The 19,506-nt window shown below is 34.5% G+C and overlaps 1 protein-coding gene and 1 pseudogene across 1 annotated transcript in view; one reads left to right on the forward strand and one right to left on the reverse strand.

Annotated features, from left to right (window-relative positions):
- Window positions 1–19,506, forward strand: part of ARHGAP6 (Rho GTPase activating protein 6) — a 583,013-nt gene that overhangs the window by 19,644 nt on the left and 543,863 nt on the right. The window lies entirely within an intron of this gene.
- On the reverse strand, window positions 1,332–2,391 carry LOC141559622 (rho-related GTP-binding protein RhoC pseudogene; annotated as a pseudogene).

Genomic DNA, 19,506 nt, shown 5'->3' on the forward strand with positions numbered 1-19,506 from the left:
TGAGAACAGGACAAGTAATCCTCAAAGGGTCTAATTTGCCAAATGTGAATTTTTTTTTCTCCTTCTCTCTCTCTCTCTCTCTCTCTCTCTCTCTCTCTCTCTCTCTCTCTCTCTATATATATATATATATATATATATATATATATATATATATATATATAACCATATTTTTCATGTGTCCTAGCTTTAAACAAAGCTTGGGTTGGGGGATGGGAGAAGAATTGGAATAATCCTCCCTTTCTTTCTCTTTTTCTGGCTTCATTCCTTACAAGCTCAATAAACCTTGACTATTAACAGTGGCCTTTGATGCTTACCATGAGTTATCTCAAGATGAATTTCTGCTGTCCTTAACTTTTGGCCACTGGATCCTGTTAATATGATTTCTTTTAACTTTGTCCTCTTGTCTTGTCTTTTGTTCTTCTCTTCTGGCAAGGTTCTGTTGCTTGTTTGATTATCTGTGGCTGATTTGGCTTTCCTCTGTTTACATTCTCCCTCTCATCCTTCACTTAGTCCACTTCCCTCTCATTTCTAGGTAGTCTGTCTTTATGATTGCCCCTGCCTCTAAATCCTGGGTTTCGTAATTTCAGATATCTTTTTTTTTTCAGAAGGAGGATGGGACTTCGTATTCTACATCTTTAGGATGCTTGTCGAGGAAGACAAACGCTAGAAGGTGAAAGAATTATCTAAAATAATTCATCTGCTTAAAAGGATCAAGGCAAAATCAGAGCTTGTGTAAAGCTACAGTATTCTTTCTCTCTCTACCCCACATCTCCATCCTTCTGTCTACCCAACCTCTGAATCTAGGAAGAAAGACAAATTATTACAATAACTCATGAATTCCTCAGAATTAAGATGAGAGCTTTAACTTAAAAAAAATTTTTTTTAAAGTCCTTATGGACTTTTATTGTCTTTCACTGAGAAGAACAATGTGAAACAATCCTCCATCACACCTAAAATAGGGATGGAGAGGAGAGAGAAGTAAGCTTCACTCACTAGAAAACACTGAAAAAGAACTAGCTTCTAGAACTAGTCATGAAAAAAAAATCTGGTCAGTGACCTTTAGAGTGGAGTAAACAGTAAAGACTATTTTCCTTTAGCCCCCATCTTTTGTTTCTTAAAGCTGGAAAGCATAGTTCTATTTCAAATTGGAGCAAAGGCTAAGCTAACTCTGACATCCTTAAGGATACAGGATAGTTTCTTATCCCCTAGAGGATTTTCTCTATTCTCAAAAGCAGGAGGACATGATTAGAATACATTCAGCCTTAGTCAGGAAAGGACTGAAAACAAGCAACATGGAATCCAATGTGGCGTACACTTTGGATAAGGGAAGCTCAGAGGAGAGGTTCACTCAAATGCTTCTTGTTCTTTAGGACCTATAGGCCAGCCTGGGGGGCTATCTCAAGCACTTCTCCAACCTGCTCCTTGGTTTTGGGAGAACTCTTAAAGTAACCAAAGGCACTCATCCAATTAGCCATGATGTCCTTGCCCTCCTCTGAGCTCATAATTTCCTGCTTCATCTTGGCCAACTCTCTCTGTGTATGGTCATCCTGCTTCAGGTCCTTCTTATCTCCCACAAGTTTGCAGGGCACTTTGGGACAGAAGTGCTTTACTTCTGGTGTCTAGTTCTCAAGGATGTTCTCAAGGCTGTCTAGGCTTTCATTGGAGAAGCACAGGAAGATAATTTCAGGGTCCAGAGTTTGTCAGTCTTGCTTCCAGGCTTCATCCCATGGTATCGGTTCTACCTGCTTGCCTCCTCTTCATTGTCAATGATAGATCCTTGCTAAAAAGACAACAAGGAGGCAAATTTTCCCACAGACACCATCCCCCACAATCACCAGCTTCTTTCAAATCCACAGTCATGGTTGGAACTCCAGTTTGGTTTTGAACTGTGTAGTTACTGTACCCCTCCAGGGGTGGGGACCAACTCATTCTTTTTCAGCACTGCCTTGGGGATAAATAAAGGAGGAGGCAAATCTATGAGATAAAAAGAATAGGATGGAATAATATTACAAAACAGCAAATTGGCTTTGTGCCTCTATAGAGTGAACAGTAAGCCTTGTGTTAGTCTTGCAGGATTCAAGTTGAGTAGAACAATTACATAATCAAAAACAGCTAAAAGTAAATAGAAACTGGTAAATAGGAGTTATGCTATTTAGGACAAACCAAATTCATTTGATCAATCATATGATTTCATAGATTCTATTTCCTTTAAATAATTTATGTTTTTCCTCATCATATGTTTTCTTATTTTGGTACCGCAACATATTGGAAAGATAATGAGCATGGGAAGAAAGGAATTGTCCCGCCATTAGTAAAATAATCATGACTTTTGTTTTATTTTGAAAAAAAAAATAAACGAAATAAGTTGAGGGTTCTAGTTACAAGATACATGTCTGATTAACTATATATATGCATCAGTGGATTCCTACATGACTTTGTTAAGGACTGTTTTGTTTGGAATTTAGTTTGATGTTGTCTCCCCTCTTTTCCTTCTATCCATCTGGTCCAGTCATTGACCATCTAAGATTTAATCTAAGCTCATTTAGTTGCTTTCTTCCACATGCTATTTGAGGCTTTTTTATTAGTATTATTAGATGTTGCTCAGTGTGCTGGATTGTGTATATATAAAGAATTAAAGTGATGAGATACTAAGTATTTCCCAGTGTTTCCACCTTAATGACTGAGAAATTACTACAGATCAGAGTATAAAAAGGGAACAAAGAGAGTCTTCTTAACTGTATGATATGCATAAGGTCTAAATTTCAGAAAGACAAAGATTCGGTAAGATTATTTCTCCAATGTAATGACTCATAATTATAATGACAATTATAATTATAGTTATTATGATGAGAATCAACATTTGACTACATTATTACGAGATTTCAAATGTGATTTATTGGCTGTTAGGTTTTTTTAGCTAGAAATACTGACTTATAATTAGGATAAGAATCTGTGTTTGACTAAATTATGAGGTTTTAAATATGAAATATTTAATTGAGATTTTAAAAATTCAGTGCATATTATTATTTTGCATTATTAAGTCATAGGAGAAAAGTGGCAGATGAGTCTTAACCTGAATATTGGTAAAGTAATACATATAGGCTCATGTAGACACTATATAAATGCTAATATGTTGTTGTTATTTATTGCCAGGCACTGTGCTCAGTCTTTTACAACAATTATCTTATTTGATATTCATAATAGCCGTGCTGGGTAAGTGTTCTTTTACCTCCATTTTATAGTTGAGGAAATTGAAGAGAACACAGGTTAAGTGACTTGTCTGGAATCACACAGCTAGTAAGGGTCTGAGGCAGGATTTGAATTCAGATCTTCATGACTCCAGGAGTAGCACTGTAATGTAATGGTCTCAGTCAGGATGGGATCTGAACATGGTTTCAGATCTTACCTCTGACACATACTAGCTATAAAACTTTGGCAAGTTACTTAATCTATCACTTCTCCATAAAAATCTCTAAGACTGTCAGTTGCAGAGGAAAGAGAGGTTTACATTGGTGGAGGTAGTTTTGCCTGGGAAATAACAAGTTGAGTCTTTAAAAAATATGTCCCTTATTGCTTAGATAGATAAAAATATATACTAGTTTTGGTATAGAAAGTACTAGTAACTGGCAGATCAGGAAAGGCTTCATGTAGAATGCTTAAGCTGAGCTTTGAAAAACAAGAAGAAATTCTATGAAACAGTGGCAAAAAAGAATATTTCATTCCTAGTAAACAACCAGAGGGAAGACATGAAAATGAATAATATAATGATGTAACTAATTAACTAGTTTGTTATACCATTGAGAGGAAGTAGGGAGTAATGTATAATGAAGCTAGAAAGATATCTTTAGGCCAGAATCTAAAAAGGTTTTCAATACCATATTGGGTAGTGGTCATTATATTTTCTTCTTGAGTCAATAGGTAGTCATTGGGCATGTATGTTGGGGGATTGACATGGTTAGAGCTTCAGTTAAAGAAAATCACTTATTCAGCTTTGTATAAGTTAAATTGGAGAGAGGAAAGATTTTAGATCAAGAAATCAATTAGAAGTTTATTTCAGCAGTCCCAGTGATAGCTGACAATGGTCTGAATCAAGTTTTCTGCCATGTGTAGTAGAAGACGTTGAATATGAAAGATAATGTAAATGTATATATGGTTAGACTCTACAATAATTAAATATGTGGGTTGTGGGAAAACTATTCAAGGACAGTATTGATCCTGAAAAATTAGAAAGTAGTATGCACTTGAGAGAATTAGAAAAGTTCAGAAGAGGATTGTTTTGGGGAAAAGACTTTGTGTCTTTGAGACATTTTGAATTTTGAGATATCTATGGAACATAATTTGAAATTTCTAATAGTTGGTTGTTTATTCTTTGTTTTGAAGAGGATCATCATAGGATATTGTTTTGACTCATGAATGAATTGGATTTCAGTGAGACAGAGTGTGGCTAAAAGTAATGCCCTTCCTGTGATAATAGGGGTAGTGATGAGTCTCCTAAACACAGAACTCCTCTTTATGCAAACCTACCAATTGGTTAAATGTTATTACTGATGAAAACAAGATAAGTGAATGTCTGTTAGTAATACTACCTACCTCTCAGGATTTATTATGAGAATAAAATGTTTTGCAAAATATTAAATCAACATAAAAATATTTATTGTTGCTATTCACTCATTTTCAGTCATGTCCTAACCTTTGTGACCCCATTTGGAGTTTTCTTGCCAGATACTAGAATGATTTGCTATTTCCTTCTCCAGCTTATTTTACAGATGAGAAACTGAGGCATTCAAGGTTTAGTGACTTGCTCAGGTCACATATTCAGTGGGTGAGACATGATTTGAACTCAGAAAGATGAGTCCTCCTAACTACATGCTCCATTCTGTATACACTGTGCCACTTAGCTGCCTCCATATAAATACTATTATAATTATGATATCATAATGTACAATATAATACATAACAATATAAACACTAATTATTAATATTCATCAGAAAAATAGGCTAGAAATACGTTTATTAATAATAGTTAATAATAATCAAATTAATACTATCAACTAAAATGTTATGCAAATTTAAAAAATTTTAACTGGTAGCTGACTCCTTTTCAGAATACTTTTTCTTTTGATGATTTTTGGAGGTATGCATCTGAATCAGTCTCAAACTGAGCAGCAATAAGACCCAGAATGGAATGAGATTCTTAAATGTTCAGGAAAAATAGCAGTAATCTCTTGTACTTTGTAGATGGTACTACTGAGAAGAGGGTTTCCGAAGTCACACACATACACACACACACACACACACACACACACACACACACACACACACACACACACACACATTTTTAGAACTATTCAGAAGACCATAGGAATTCCCCAGTGTTGAAGATCTTCAAAGCTGGATGACCATTTATCAAGGGGAAATTCTTGCTTTAGGAATGGATTTCAAGTCTTCTGAGGTGCCTTCTAGTTTTAGAATTCTATGGATTCTGTTGACCCATAATTAGTAGAACATATGCTTTGAGTTTTCTAGTAATGGTGACATTTACAGAGACATCTATACTCTCTAAATTGGTCCCCACTGTAATCAGGAGTCATGTTTGAAGGGCCATCTGGAATAGATTGGGATGCATTCTGGGGCCCACATGGAGATATATCTTGGTCCTTGGCTTTCTTGATATTATGTGCTAATCAATTGAGCTAAGTAGTCACAGACTATAAACATCAGAGCCATTCTCTCTTCATTAATCTTGTCATGCAAATCTATGAATCATCTCTCCATATTGCACTTAGAGTTCTCTCCACAACTCAGTACCCTTGCCAACTGCCCCTCTTGCATCACCAATTAGTCAATGTGCATTTCTTAGGATTCAACATCATGGGGAGACAAGATTACAAGGAGACATGTAATCTAATTTCCAACAGAGTAAAAAGAAAATAAGTGAGATCTGGACAAATATTAATCTGTTACAGGAATGTTTCTTTGCATTCTTTCTATCACTGCTTCATTGTTAACAGTGCTAGAATAAACACATAGCTTTATTTAAATACGTGTAATGTGTGCTGTTTTCTTTCACTTGTGTAGACTTTTATAATAAATATTAGTGTCTTGTATCCTTAGTAATTATGTTGGTATCCCCTTGGCAAAGATAGCCCCAAAGAGGATTGATGTTGATATCAATTTGATGTAGCACAATATAGATTTGGAGGTAACTTTGAAAACAGCAACAATATTATGTTTTGTTTTTTTTTAAATAAAAGATTATTGAATAGGCAATAGTCAGTGATGGATAAGAAAGACTTATGAAGACATATTTCTCTACAGTAATGAACAGTTTGCCCAAAATTAAGGTAAGGAAAGACAAATTCATGTAATATGTTTCTTATATAAGTACATTATTTTTCAGCACAGAGGTTCCTAGCCTATTTCTAAGAATTATTACACCATTCAGACAGGAAAATATGTTTTCTCACAGAGTTTTACAGCATGTAATTTGGAGCACAGGGTATATATATATATATATGGAGAGAGGGGGGGGGGAGAGGGAGAGGAAGAAAATAATAAATGCATAAATATTCAAGACTCATGGACTTGTAGGTCCATGGAAATAAACTATATATGAATCAGATTTTTGGTAACCTCATCTATAAAATGAGGGATTTGGAGTAGAGGGCCTTTGACATAGTAACTCTCAAATCTCATGAAATGAAAAGAATGAGCTACATTTGTAAATGGCTGTGCTCTAAGCTGTCACTCATATTAGTCTCCCACTAAATATTTGGTGATTGATAAAAAGAACAAAGTCTTCTCTTGAAGGAATACAAACCTCAATATGTTAATTTATAATAACTTTAAAAATAGAGGCTTGTAGAGTATTTCTAGTGCCATCATTTTATTTTTAAGTCAATCAGTCAGTCAACAAGTATTTATTAAGTACCTATTTTGTAGCTGTGTGGTTTACTACATGCTTTACTTATCTCTTGTTTTCTTCAAAATCTCTGTACAAAATCAGTAGTCCTTAATTTTATAAAGGAGGCAACAGGGCCATAGAGTTGTTACTTAATAGTTATATAGTCAATAAGTTATAGAGATGGGTCTTCAGACTTTGGATCTGATGATTTTTTTTTTAACTAAAGAAAATAAGTACTTTTTTTTTGGACAAAGGAAAAGCAAGAATAAAAAAGAGGATAACAATAACAACAACTAACATTTCTATAATACTTACTGTGAGCCAGGCACTGTTCTAAGTACTTCATAAATGTTTAATTTTTTTTTTTTACTAAAGAAAACGTGCATTTTTTTTGGACAAAAGAAAAGCAAGAGTAAGAGAGAGGATCATAAAAATAACTAACATTTCTATAACATTTAATGTGTGCCAGGCATTGTGCTAAACACTCTATAATTGTTATCTCATTTGATCCTTGAAGGTAGGTGCTCTTATTATCCCCATTTTATAGATGAGGAAACTGAGATAAACAGAGGTTATGTGTTTTGCCTGGGGTTAGAGGGCTACTAAATATTTGAAATTGGATGTAAATTCAGCTTTTCCTAACTCCAGACTCAGCACTCTATCCACTGCAGTATTTATCTGACTGAGGAGGACCTACATATAAAAAAGACATAATTTAAAAGCAAATAGTATCACTTAACTCTTTTATAAAAGAAATAAAAGGAGAAATTGATTATAGTCAGCTTACTTTTTTTTTTTTTTTTTTTTTTTTTAATGAGTATGGGTAGCATAGTAGATAGAATGCTGTGCCTGAAGTCAAGAAGGCCTGAGTTGAAATCTGGCCTCAGATACTATCTGTATGACCCTGAGAAATTAACCCTATTTGCCTCAGTTTCCTCATCTGTAAAATGAACCTAGAGAAGTATTTTTTCAGTATTTTTGCTATGAATATCTCAAATAGGGTCATGAAGAATAAAACATGATGGAAAATGAACAAAGACAAAATCAACAATATCCCTTATTATTTTTTATTATTTCCCTATATTAATTACATGTTGTGTGTAGTTTGAAAAAATAAATATGAAAGCTGTTCATTTCTGTGACCTTTCATATGTTAGTCTATGTTGATATTTGCTCCTAATGTACCAGGATTGTGTCTGTAACCATATAGAAAACTTTACATGTAAGAAAACACTCACAAAAATTTGTTAATAATCATTGACTTCTAATTTTTTAAAGTATTGTTTATGATCTATTTCTCTTAAAGTTCTTATTTTTGAATTTCTTTTTTTTATCCTTGTGCATTATTTTAGTTTTTATAATTATTTTTTAAAGGTTAAGAACATCCTTAATCATTTGTATAATTTTCATAAACTCCATGGCTAAATAGAAGGTTTCTTTTAAAATTGTGCATTACTAAAACAGATGTTTTTGTTGTACTTTTGGTGGAAAGAATTTGTAAACTGAATCAAACCTAATAATGCTTGTCAAAAATGATTTTATTTGAGTAGAAGAGAAGGGATAACAGTTTGCTTCCTCTAGTGAATGGATTTTGCATTTTGGCTTTGACTATGCTTGTGTCAAGTGGGTCTTAGAAGATTGCTAGCAATAAGGCTAAGTAGAAGGTGATGGGATCTCAGCAGAACTATTTGAAATCTTAAAAGATGATGCTGTTAAAGTGTTACATTCAATATGTCAACAAATTTGGAAAACTCATCAGTGGCCACTGGATTGGAAAGGTCAGTTTATATCCCACTTTTAGAGGGGCAATGCCAAAGAATGTTCAAATTATTGAATAATTACTCTCATTTCACATGCCAGCAAAGATATGTTTAAGATTTTGCAAGCTGGGCCTTAGCAATATGTGAATTGAGTTTTAATAGAAGTGGAAAGGGGGCTGAGGATGATAGAGTACTCCTTTTTTCTTCTTCCTATATCCTCTTTATTAACTTCTGACTTCCAATTCCTAGGCTAGTATCCCAGTCATATTATTTAGGATGACTTAAATATATAAGCACAGGGTAGCTAGTTGATGCAATAGATAGAGCACTGGGCTTGGAATCTGAAAGACTTATTTTCTTGAGTTCAAATCTGGCCTCAGACACTTACTACTTATGTAATCTTAGGTAAGTCACATAACCCAGTTTGACTCAGTTCCTCATCTGTAAAATGAGCTGGAGAAGGAAATGGAAAACCATTTCAGTATCTTTGCCAAGAAAACCTCAAAATAGGATCACTAAGAGTTGGACATAACTGAAATGAATTAATAAACAAAGATACATAAAACTCAGATTTTTTTTTTTGGCTGAAGCATTTGCCCAGGGACACACAGCTAGTAACTATTAAGTATCTGAGGCTAGATTTGAATTGAGGTTCTACTGACTTTAGGGCCAGCTCTCTATCAACTGAGCCATCTAGCTGCCCCCTCAGATATTTTTTAAGGAGTAACTGAGAACCTTTTTACTCTGGCTTTCTCTTGCTACCTTTCTACAGGTACTGACCAGTACCATTCAAGTGAGACTCCTCAAAGCTTAGTCACAGGGATATAAGCCCAATTAGCTCTACCCTAGGAGCAGAAATAGCATGGTAAGAGAGGGAAAGGAGATAATTTTAGTAAGGAGAAACAAAAAATTATTTAAAGATTACTTTATAGGTCTGAGCCTTTTTGAATTTCCAAAGTGCTGAGTTTTCTGCAGGATCTATAAGAGCACTAGAATCAAAGTGATCAGGAGATAGGGATTGCCAAATACACTGTAGTCTTGGACACCACAAATATCTATACAGAGACCTTAGTAATTCCCACTTCAGTGAGCTGTAAAATCAGCTATCCAAAATTTCAGCCCTAATTCCTCAAAACACATGCCTATACCAGACCATATGAAAAAACTTGAATCTTCAAAATAAATGGTGTTTAATAAAAGTAATAAAAATAGGGAGAAAAATAACAAGATATTATATTAGGTTATACTTGTTCTCAGTATCCTCATCCAAATGGTTGCTGTCATCCAGATTTACAAAGGAGAATACTTTTATTCCTTTCCACCCTTTACTTCCTCCACCATAGCAAGAAGACCCAATCAATTCCAATTATTGGAATTGGTAATAAAGATTGGTTTCTGTCATTTTTTAGTTTCCTTCTCTCTGATCTTAGTGAGGAAACTGGAAAATATAGTCATCTTGAGGCTGATTTAAAATCACTGAAGATTTTCCCTACAGCTCCATTCAGGGAGTATCTTCTCCTAAGCCTCAACTGCCTATTCTTCCATGTTACATGTTCTCTAGTTTCTTCAAGTTGGTGGCCATCTGATATTTCTTCTGTTACAGTTAAATTGCCTGCTTCTAAGTTCATCCTTCTCATTCTACATGTAATTGCTACTATCTTTCCAGTTTTTTGCCAGCTTGATGCAGAAGCACCCCCACAATGTAACAACATCCCAGATTTTTCTTAATTGACTAACAACTAGGGCAAACTGAAGCTATACTAAGAAGCTTCAGAAAGAGCAACAGTCACTTCTACCCAAATTACAATTCAACAATTCACCTACTGAGAAATCTTCCCTAGGAGGCCTGCCCCCTTTCATATTCCCAGAGGCCAAGCACAGCTGTATTGTCACAGCTGATTTAAAATCACAATTATGCTTTTTTTCCTGGTATTTTTCATCTATATTAGGTGTGACTAAAAAGTAATATAACAGCTTTTCAAATAAGCATATCAAAAATCATATGTCCAAAAGAATATTATCCTCTTCAAAGTAGTCACTTTGGGAGTTTACTCACTTATTCCAACAGTGTTTCCATTGTTCAAAATCTTTTGGGATCTCTTGTTTTGGAACTGCTTTCACAGCCTGAATCAGTTTCCTGAATTTCTTAGTTGATTGTGAATCTTAATCCTTTGGGGGTGGATTGTTTGTTTGTTTGTTTGTGTGTGTGTGTGGGTTTTTTTTTTTTTTTTAATAGTCAAAGTTATTCAGAACTAAGTCTGGTGGGTAAAGTAGGTGATATTACTGTCAAAAATTAGGTGTGACTTCCAAGTAATAACTTCAAGTTATTTTCTAGGTATTGACCCTAAAGGCAATACAAAAGAGGGAGTTTAAAATAAATTAGTAGTGTTAGCTTTGTAGGAATAAGTTCAAAGCCTCCCAAGATAACTACTCTGAAGGGAGAAAAAGTGTATTTGGATATGTACTCATTCAACAACTATTAATCAACATATATTTGTTTAACACTTAATTACATGCAGCAGCCCAAATTGAGAAAATTCTAGCATGTGCTTAAATTTTTTCTAATATTTTAATAACCACCAACAATGTGCTATGCTTAGCACAGTCTGAGAGAAAAAAGAATCAAATCTATACCATGACAATACATCCGAGTGGGATTTTAATGAAAATACACCATTTTTACTTTCCTCCTCCTCCTTTTTCTTCTTCCTTTTTCTCCTCCTCCTCTTTCTTCCTTTTTCTCCTTCTTCCCTTTCTTCTCCTTTTCCCCATCTTCATTCCTTCCTTTCTTCTTCTTCATCCTCCTCCTCCTCCTCCTTCTCTAAGTGTTTCTGTCTTATTCAGACAATCTTGTGAAGTTGAAACCAAGCAAAACAGGAGATGCAGAGCAGAGTCCCTGCCATGGTAGAAATTACATTTCATAATGGTAGATAGCATCTATTCCTACAAATATATACAACATAAATACACAATAAATACAAGATAATTGGAAGGGGAAGGCAATATAGTCTGATGGGACTGGAAAAGTCTTCATGTAAGAAATAAAGCTACAATTAAGCTTTGAAAGAAACTAAGGATTCTCAGAGGTGGAGGAGAAGAGTACATTCTAGACACGAGAATCTTGTAACCAGAATGATGAATTAATACTTGAAGAGGGGCAAAGTTATCACATTTCAGAACTTGCTCAAGAGTGACCTCTATGTTTTCTTCCTAGTAGTTATTAAAATTCTTCAATAAAAAAATTTTTTTGAAAAGGTAGAATGCTGTCATTTCTCCTAATTCTATTTAGAAAAGGTGGATAAATATTGGAAATGTTTAAGAAATAAGATTTAAATATATCTATATGTACATAAGTTCAGCTAGTGATACATTAGGTAGAATATCAGTCCTGGAATCAAGAAGAATGAATTCAAATATATCCTCAGACACTTTTAGGTTTTGTGACAAGTCACTTTACCCTGTTTGCCTCAGGTTCCTCATCTATAAAAATGAATTGGAGAAGGAAATGTCAAATCACTCCAATATCATCAAGAAAACCCTAAATGGGGTCCTGAAGAATCGGACATGATTAAAATGACTGAATAACAATAATAAAAAATGTGCATATCAGTCTGAGGAAAATGAGTGTCATTATTTCATTTCCATTTTCCTCTGGCTGTCTTTTGATTCCTAAAGAGAGCTCTATTTTATTGCAAAATCTTTACTTAATTAAATTCTAATGAATGACTTCAATACTGAGCTGAGAGTGACTATTCAATTAGTATAATAGATTCTTTTCTTTCTAAACTCATGCAGTATTAAGGTTACTGGTTGAGAATGCCATACATGATGGAACCCAAAGAGGAATGCTCCTTTTGGAAGGGTTTTTGTTTTTTTTTTCCCTCCTTATCTTAGTATCCTGAGTACTATTTTGTGAATATTATCTTTATATCTATTTCAAATATCATTTCCTCTGTTTGAAATACAAATATTTTTACAACCTGTCTTTCCTACCTTTCCAGTCTTTTTATACTTTGCTTATTTCCATATACTTTGTAATTCAGCGATGTTAGATTACTTCATGTTCCTCTCAGTCTATTCCCATGTCTTAGAATCAGAGCAACCTGCCGGATTCAGTTCAACAAAAGTTGCTTATTGTTAGTGACTTGCCTGATCCAGCAGAAAAACAGCTATGCTCCATGAAGAACCATTCTAACAGCCAAGAGACCTGCTTGACCCAATTCAGTAGCAGATCAATCTTTCCAAAAGAAACATCCAGCCTTGTAAAGAGCAAGCCCTATTAAGTAGTGAAGTAACTGATGAATCACTCTGTCATTGATTCTCTCATCTACAGTGAACTTTGCAAGGAATCTCTAGAGAAAGAGCAGACATCCAGACTGATCTTCTAAGAATTGTGAGGTGAATTGTCCACATGTATCTTCTGTATGCTTTTTTGCATTGCACTTCTTTTCCCTGTTTTTTCTGCTCTTCGCCAAGATGGGTACCGTCAACCATATCTATTAACATAGATATAGATGTGCCTACATATAAGTATATTTATATATTAACAATATATTAATATTAATTATTTAAGTATATTTATATAAAATTAATATACTTATTAATAATTAGTATGTTAAACACTAATGATCCATTTATATATAATATATAAACATTCTATATTAATAATTATACATAATTTATTATAATTAATAATATATTAGTACATATACATATATGCAAATTATTCTATACATATGCTTATATGGATGCAGAAAGTTTTTCTTCATATGTACTTTGGGTTAACTTAGTTAATTTTTGCATTTATGATAGTCAAAATTACTTATTTACTTGAAGTTCATTCTTAAAACAATCTTGCTAGAGCAGCTACTTGATATAATGGCTAGAGCAGCAGCCCTGAAGTCAGGTAGACCTGAGTTCAAATCTGGCCTTATACACTGCTGCCTGGCTGAGTGACTCTGGGCAAGTCACTTAACCCCAATTGTCTTGGGGGGGGGGGGGACCAATATTGTTATTACTATATATAATGTTCTCCTCATCCTTTCACTTAAGTCTTCAATATTTTGTACAAGTCTATTCATGTTTTTCCAAGATTGCTGAGTTCATCATTTCTTATAATTCACTAGTATTCCATCACAATTATATATCTCAGCTTGTTTAGCCATTTCCCAGTTGATAGTCATCCCCTTAATTTCCAGTTCTTTGCCACCACAAACAGAGCTGCTTTTATTTTATACATATTTTGGAACATATATATTCTTTTCCTTTTTTCTTGATCACCTTGTGAAACAGATATAATAGTATCATTGCTAGGACAAAGGATTATAACTTTTTTTTTTCCTGAGGCAATTGAGTTAAGTAAATTGCTGTTAGGTTCTTACTAAGTGCTAATGAGATAATGAGATATTAGGTTCTTACTTAGTGCTAAGTCGGTACTTAACAATTCTCTAGTTCCGGCCTTTACTGGGAGTTTTACATCTGTGAACTACTAAGCTTGCATGCTTAGGAAGAACAAGTTCATTGGTTGAAGTAATTTTTCCCAGAAGTCCTTGTGTTATCCCACACCCATTCTCTGGGAGAAGATCTGCTGTGTCAACTCAAATCTTGCAATTGGGAAGATAAATTTTGAGTTAAAATCTAACCTGAGATACTTAGCTGTGTGACCCTAGGCAAATAACCCTGCTTGCCTCAGTTCCTTATCTGTAAAGTGATCTGGAGATGGAAATAGAAAACCCTTTCAATATCTTTACCAAGAAAATTCTAGATAGCTTCATGAGGAGTTTTATGAGGGTACATGGACATGACTGAAACAAATGAACAGCAATAGCTAAATTGTATGTAATCCTGATTTTACTTTTTGGTGCTTGAGTTCTTTCTGGCTGCTTGTACTATTTTTTTTTTTTTTACCCTGAAAAGTTTGTTTTTGAGATTTCTTTGAGAAGGTAACCAGGAATTTCTTTTATTTCCTCTTTGTTTTCTAGTTCTTAGAGATATATGCAGTTTCCTTTTAAAATTCCTTGAAATATGATGTTTAGGCTCTTTTTTTTTTTTTAAAATATCATGGTGATTAGGTAGTCAAATGATTCTAAATTTTGTTCCCTTTCATATGTTTTCTAGGTCAATTTTTTTTTTTTTTGGCCATGAAATACCTTATATTTTCTTCTATTTTAAAATCTTTTGATTTAAAAAAAAAAGACATTTCTCATTTTTTAGAGTTATTGGTTTCTATTGATTTTCAGAGATTTTGTTGCTTAGGCAAAGTACAAATATCTCTTGGGCCAAACTGTTGAATTATTCTCTGGTTCTTATTTCTTTCCCAGTTTTTTTTTTTTTTAATTTCATTGATTAAAACCAAACCAAAACACAATACTTTAAGCTTTAAAAGTTTCTGTTCCATTTCTTTCAGAAATTTTAGTTGAATATGTGCCAAACTTGTCTCCCTCCCTCCTTCCCTCCTTCCCTCCCGAGGCATTTGGGATTAAGTGACTTGCCCAGGGTCACACAGCTTAAGTGTCTGAGGCCAGATTTGAACTCAGATTTTCCTGATTTAAGGGCTGATGCTCTATCCACTGTACCACCTAGCTGTCCCCTAGTCTTGTTTTTCTATGAAGCTTAGCTTATATGTGTTTTAGAGTCATTATTTTTCTGGAAAGTTCTGTCTTCACAATAGTTGTTTTTTAATGGTGAGATTCATTTTTTGTTTGCTCATGCCTTCAGCTTCCTTCCTGATTTTGAACTTAATGTTAAGGTTCATCTGCAGGGAAAGTCTGGGTTGCTTCTATTGCTATACTTTGGGGTGATATTGATATTCTAGCATCTCAGGAATAATTCATTCTGAGAATTTTCAAGTTTTAGTGCTCTCAAAGCAGTCTGATCTAGGGTAAAGGCTCATCATTTCCACTCTGAGAGTTCTGCAACTTCTTTACCTGTTTGGAACTTATCCTCTGTCAGTCAACTGAGACTCTGCCATCATCCACACTATATAATTACTGCTTGCTTCTGAATTTGTTCCTTTCCTACTATGTCACACACAGTTATTCTACTTACTAAAGAGTGTCACTTCTTAGCTCATTCTGGATCTCTGATTTGAACTGAATAAAAATGTTCCCATTCTGCTGTCCTAGTATGATTTTGGAACCTTCTCCTACCCCTATGGTTAGCTTTTTTCTATGCTTGGGATACTCCACTTGTCTTACCAGACCTTTTCCCTAGCATCCAGAGAATTTTCTGTTTGTTTCCTTATTCTGCTGCAACTTGGAAAAAAGACACTGACTTTTTCTTGTATTTCCCTATCAGCTTTTGATGTGTTGTGTTTTCTAGATTTGTTTAGTGGAGTCCATGGAATAGTTAATATTGCTTAGCATAGTGCCTGACATATAATAGGTACTTAATAAATGTTTATTGCCTAAGCTCTATAATTGTACTTTAAGTTTATGACTATTGTTTCCCAAAAGTTCTGTGTGTGAGTTCTAGATTTTGTATGAGTTGAGAATTGAGTCTGGAGGAGGTACCACTCTTTAATTTTGAATATATTCTGTGTGTACTTATAAATGTGTTTGTTTTAGCCTTTATTTGAATGAAACCTCCTGAGGGTTAATATTACTTAACTATTGTCTCTGTGTCATGACAGTTTGGTCTTTTGTCTGACTTGTAATAACTATTTAATAAATCTATGTTGATTGGTTGACTGATTCTGTATCCTATTCCCATAAAAATTGATCCTGTGAGAAAACTCAACATGATACTGATTCATAGTTTTCTTTTAAAACAGCTTTCTGACATACACTAAATAGGATTCAATCCAGAGTGCTGAAGCAGGAGGCAAAACCCAGACTAGCTTTCCTCAGAGCTAGAGTTCATTCCTCACAGTATGATCCTTTTGAAATCAGAGAAAAGGTCACCAGCTTTCATGTGCTCAGTTTTCTCAAAATGCTCTCAAGGAATCTTTCACTCTTTCCTATATTTTTTTTCCCACAACAAAACCAAAAATCCAGATCAAGCCGTTTGTTTTTTTTAAAATTAGGATTTATTAAGGATCTTCTATTCTAGTATTGCAGTAAGCCCCCTGTGAGATAGAAAAGATGTATAGGACATGGCCCCTTTCCTTATAAACTTTATGATCTTCAAGGGAGATAAAAATACTATATTAAAAACTCTTTAAGGACAAAGATTTTGTTTTATTATTATATTTTCTTCATTATCCATTGAAGTTAATTCCACATAAAAGGTAACTAATATGGGATTTTATTGGTATGGGAACTTTGTTGATAAAACAATAATAATCCCTTGAAGTCATTTTTTTTTTTTTTGCTTGTTTGTTTGTTGTTGTTGTTGTTTTAAATTTCTCCAGTCCTTGACACACAATAAACTCAATGAATATTTTTTATCCATTTATTCATTCATTCTTAGAGTTTCTTAAGGCTTACAGAAGACTTGTCCGTAATCACTTAGTCAATGGGTGGGTGCCTTGTGGGAGAAGAGGAAGTGGATTAAACTGATCCTTCTTCCAACACTCTTATCTGTTACAATATATTGGATACAGTAGGTTCTCAATAAATACTGAATATTAAATGAATAAACATTGGAAAACGATACAAGATGGCATAAAATAAAATGACAAACTATGTATCTGTTATCAGATTAGATGTTAAAATTGTATCTTGTTCTTCTTCCTATGACTCTCTTGCCCTTTCCAATCAGTATAGTAAATTTATAAGTATGCAATCTAAAGGTGACAATAGCAGGATATAAGATTCTAAAGGGGAACCTGGAATCACATACAAACTTTCCCAGAGATCTAAGGAGCATAATTTATAAAATACACCATATACTAGCCAAAATTTACTTCCTGGCAATAAGTGCTGAGTCAGCAGAAGCTGCTGTCAGGGTCTTTTGATTTTATGATATATAAATATCAAGCAAGTTCTAGACATCCAAAATATGACCCACAGAACACCAAAAGTTGTTAATAATTTTGGAATGTATACATGTTAACTTTTATTTTGAGGTGATTGGATGTGTTAATTAACTTAGATAATTAACCTAGGTGGTAAGATAATAGTCTGTTCCCCTTCCCCCTCAAAAAAAAAAAAAAAAATACTTCCCTTCCTGGTATTGATCCCCTTCCACACGAGTAGTTTTCCACCTTCAACAGGTCCATGCTGCCCGGTACTCCCAATTCTAATACATCATTGCTCAGTAATACTCTCTGACTCTTTCCCATCCTCTGTTTGCCTCTGCATCTTTTTCACTTCTTGTCTGTGTACTCTCTGTGTTTTTTAAAAGTATAATCATTGTCTCATTTCTTCCTAACATGGGCTTTCTCAGTAAGTACTCAAAGAATGGGGTAATTTCATTAATTAAAAATCAATTCAAAGCCCAATAGCAGTTCAGACTAGGAGAAATCAGTGTGATTTGGAGTTCTCAAAGAAGTGTGTGGGATGGTTGCAAGACCCCTTTTGCCAAATTAACTAATGAGAGACATCTTCAGGTACAAAGAGAAAGCATTTATTTAATCCCTGCAGGGAGAGACCCAGATATGCCTGGGAGCCATCCCAAGCCCGCCATGTATTCCTGGAACCCAGCCAGCTTCCACCTTGTCCAGGACTTAAAAGCAAAAGACCTACACCTTCTCATTGGATAGACTAAAATGATGTAACTATCCTTGACCAATGGTCACCAATGTTGGCTGCCTCCCACAGGTCACATTACTTCCTGCAACTTCACTAACTTTCTGTATCCCAGCTCTGGGAATAGGGATTATGTGACTCAATACTGAGAAATATTTCATCCAATCAGCCCCATTCAGAAGGCTTCATAGGGGATTTAGAACTTGAACCAGACCTTTGAAGGATGAGGGAGGATTTGGATTGGTTGGTGGTTGTCCTTCATTCTCAAAGAGAACCAAATACATTGTTACAATCAAGTTAACTCTGCATAGACTGGCTGATCAGACTGATATGAAGCAGAATGCTCTTTCAGACATTTGGGTGAATTTTCTAAATCTGCACATATCTCATTTCTTTTGAGCTATTTAAATTCCACTCTGCTCACACTGTACCTTCTCTGATGAGGGAATGCTGTATTGGGCTGTCCTGTGTGAATGTCTTCCATGACATAAAATCAATTCCAGAGTTTTTCAGAGAGACCTTGAGATTGTCCTTGAATTGCATTTTCTGACCATCAGGTGAGCATTTGCTTTGTGTGAGTTCTCCATAAAACAGACTTTTAGGCAAGCATATATTTTATATTTAAATAATGTGACCAGCCCATTGGAGTTGCTCTCTCTGCAATAGAGTTTGATGGGGAAGAGTCTAAAAGGGGTAAGTGGGTGGGTGGGGGGAGATATTCCAGACCAGAGGGTAAGGATGAACAAAAACAGTGACACAAAAAGAAGAAACTGAAGAGAACCAAAATGGTTTCCAGCAGAGAATTTCTTTGATCCTGAAAGCAATTCACTAATCATCTGTTCAAACTACATATTATTTTGCTATATCCTTATTTCTATCATCACTGTTATTTCCCTTGCAAGTCTTCTAGTTCAAGGAGCACATGTCTCTGTGTTATGGATAATGTATTTTTTGAAACATATATTTTTTTCATTTTTAAAATTTTAAATTAAATTCTCAAATTCTCAAAAAAAACTTATGAGAAACAATAAGAATGGGCATTCTATTTAGGACATTGTTGGTTTTATTTCCTTTGACTGGTGCCCCTGCCCAAATACCTTCATGATGTCATTATACCAAACCCACCTTTCCATCTAATAGATCTGTTCACTATAATTCACTGATATATTTTAGCAAATGAGGACTGACCTGAACTCTCAGGGACAGATCCTCA

This window comes from Sminthopsis crassicaudata, chromosome 3, assembly GCF_048593235.1.
Source record: "Sminthopsis crassicaudata isolate SCR6 chromosome 3, ASM4859323v1, whole genome shotgun sequence".
NCBI classification, from domain to species: domain Eukaryota; kingdom Metazoa; phylum Chordata; class Mammalia; order Dasyuromorphia; family Dasyuridae; genus Sminthopsis; species Sminthopsis crassicaudata.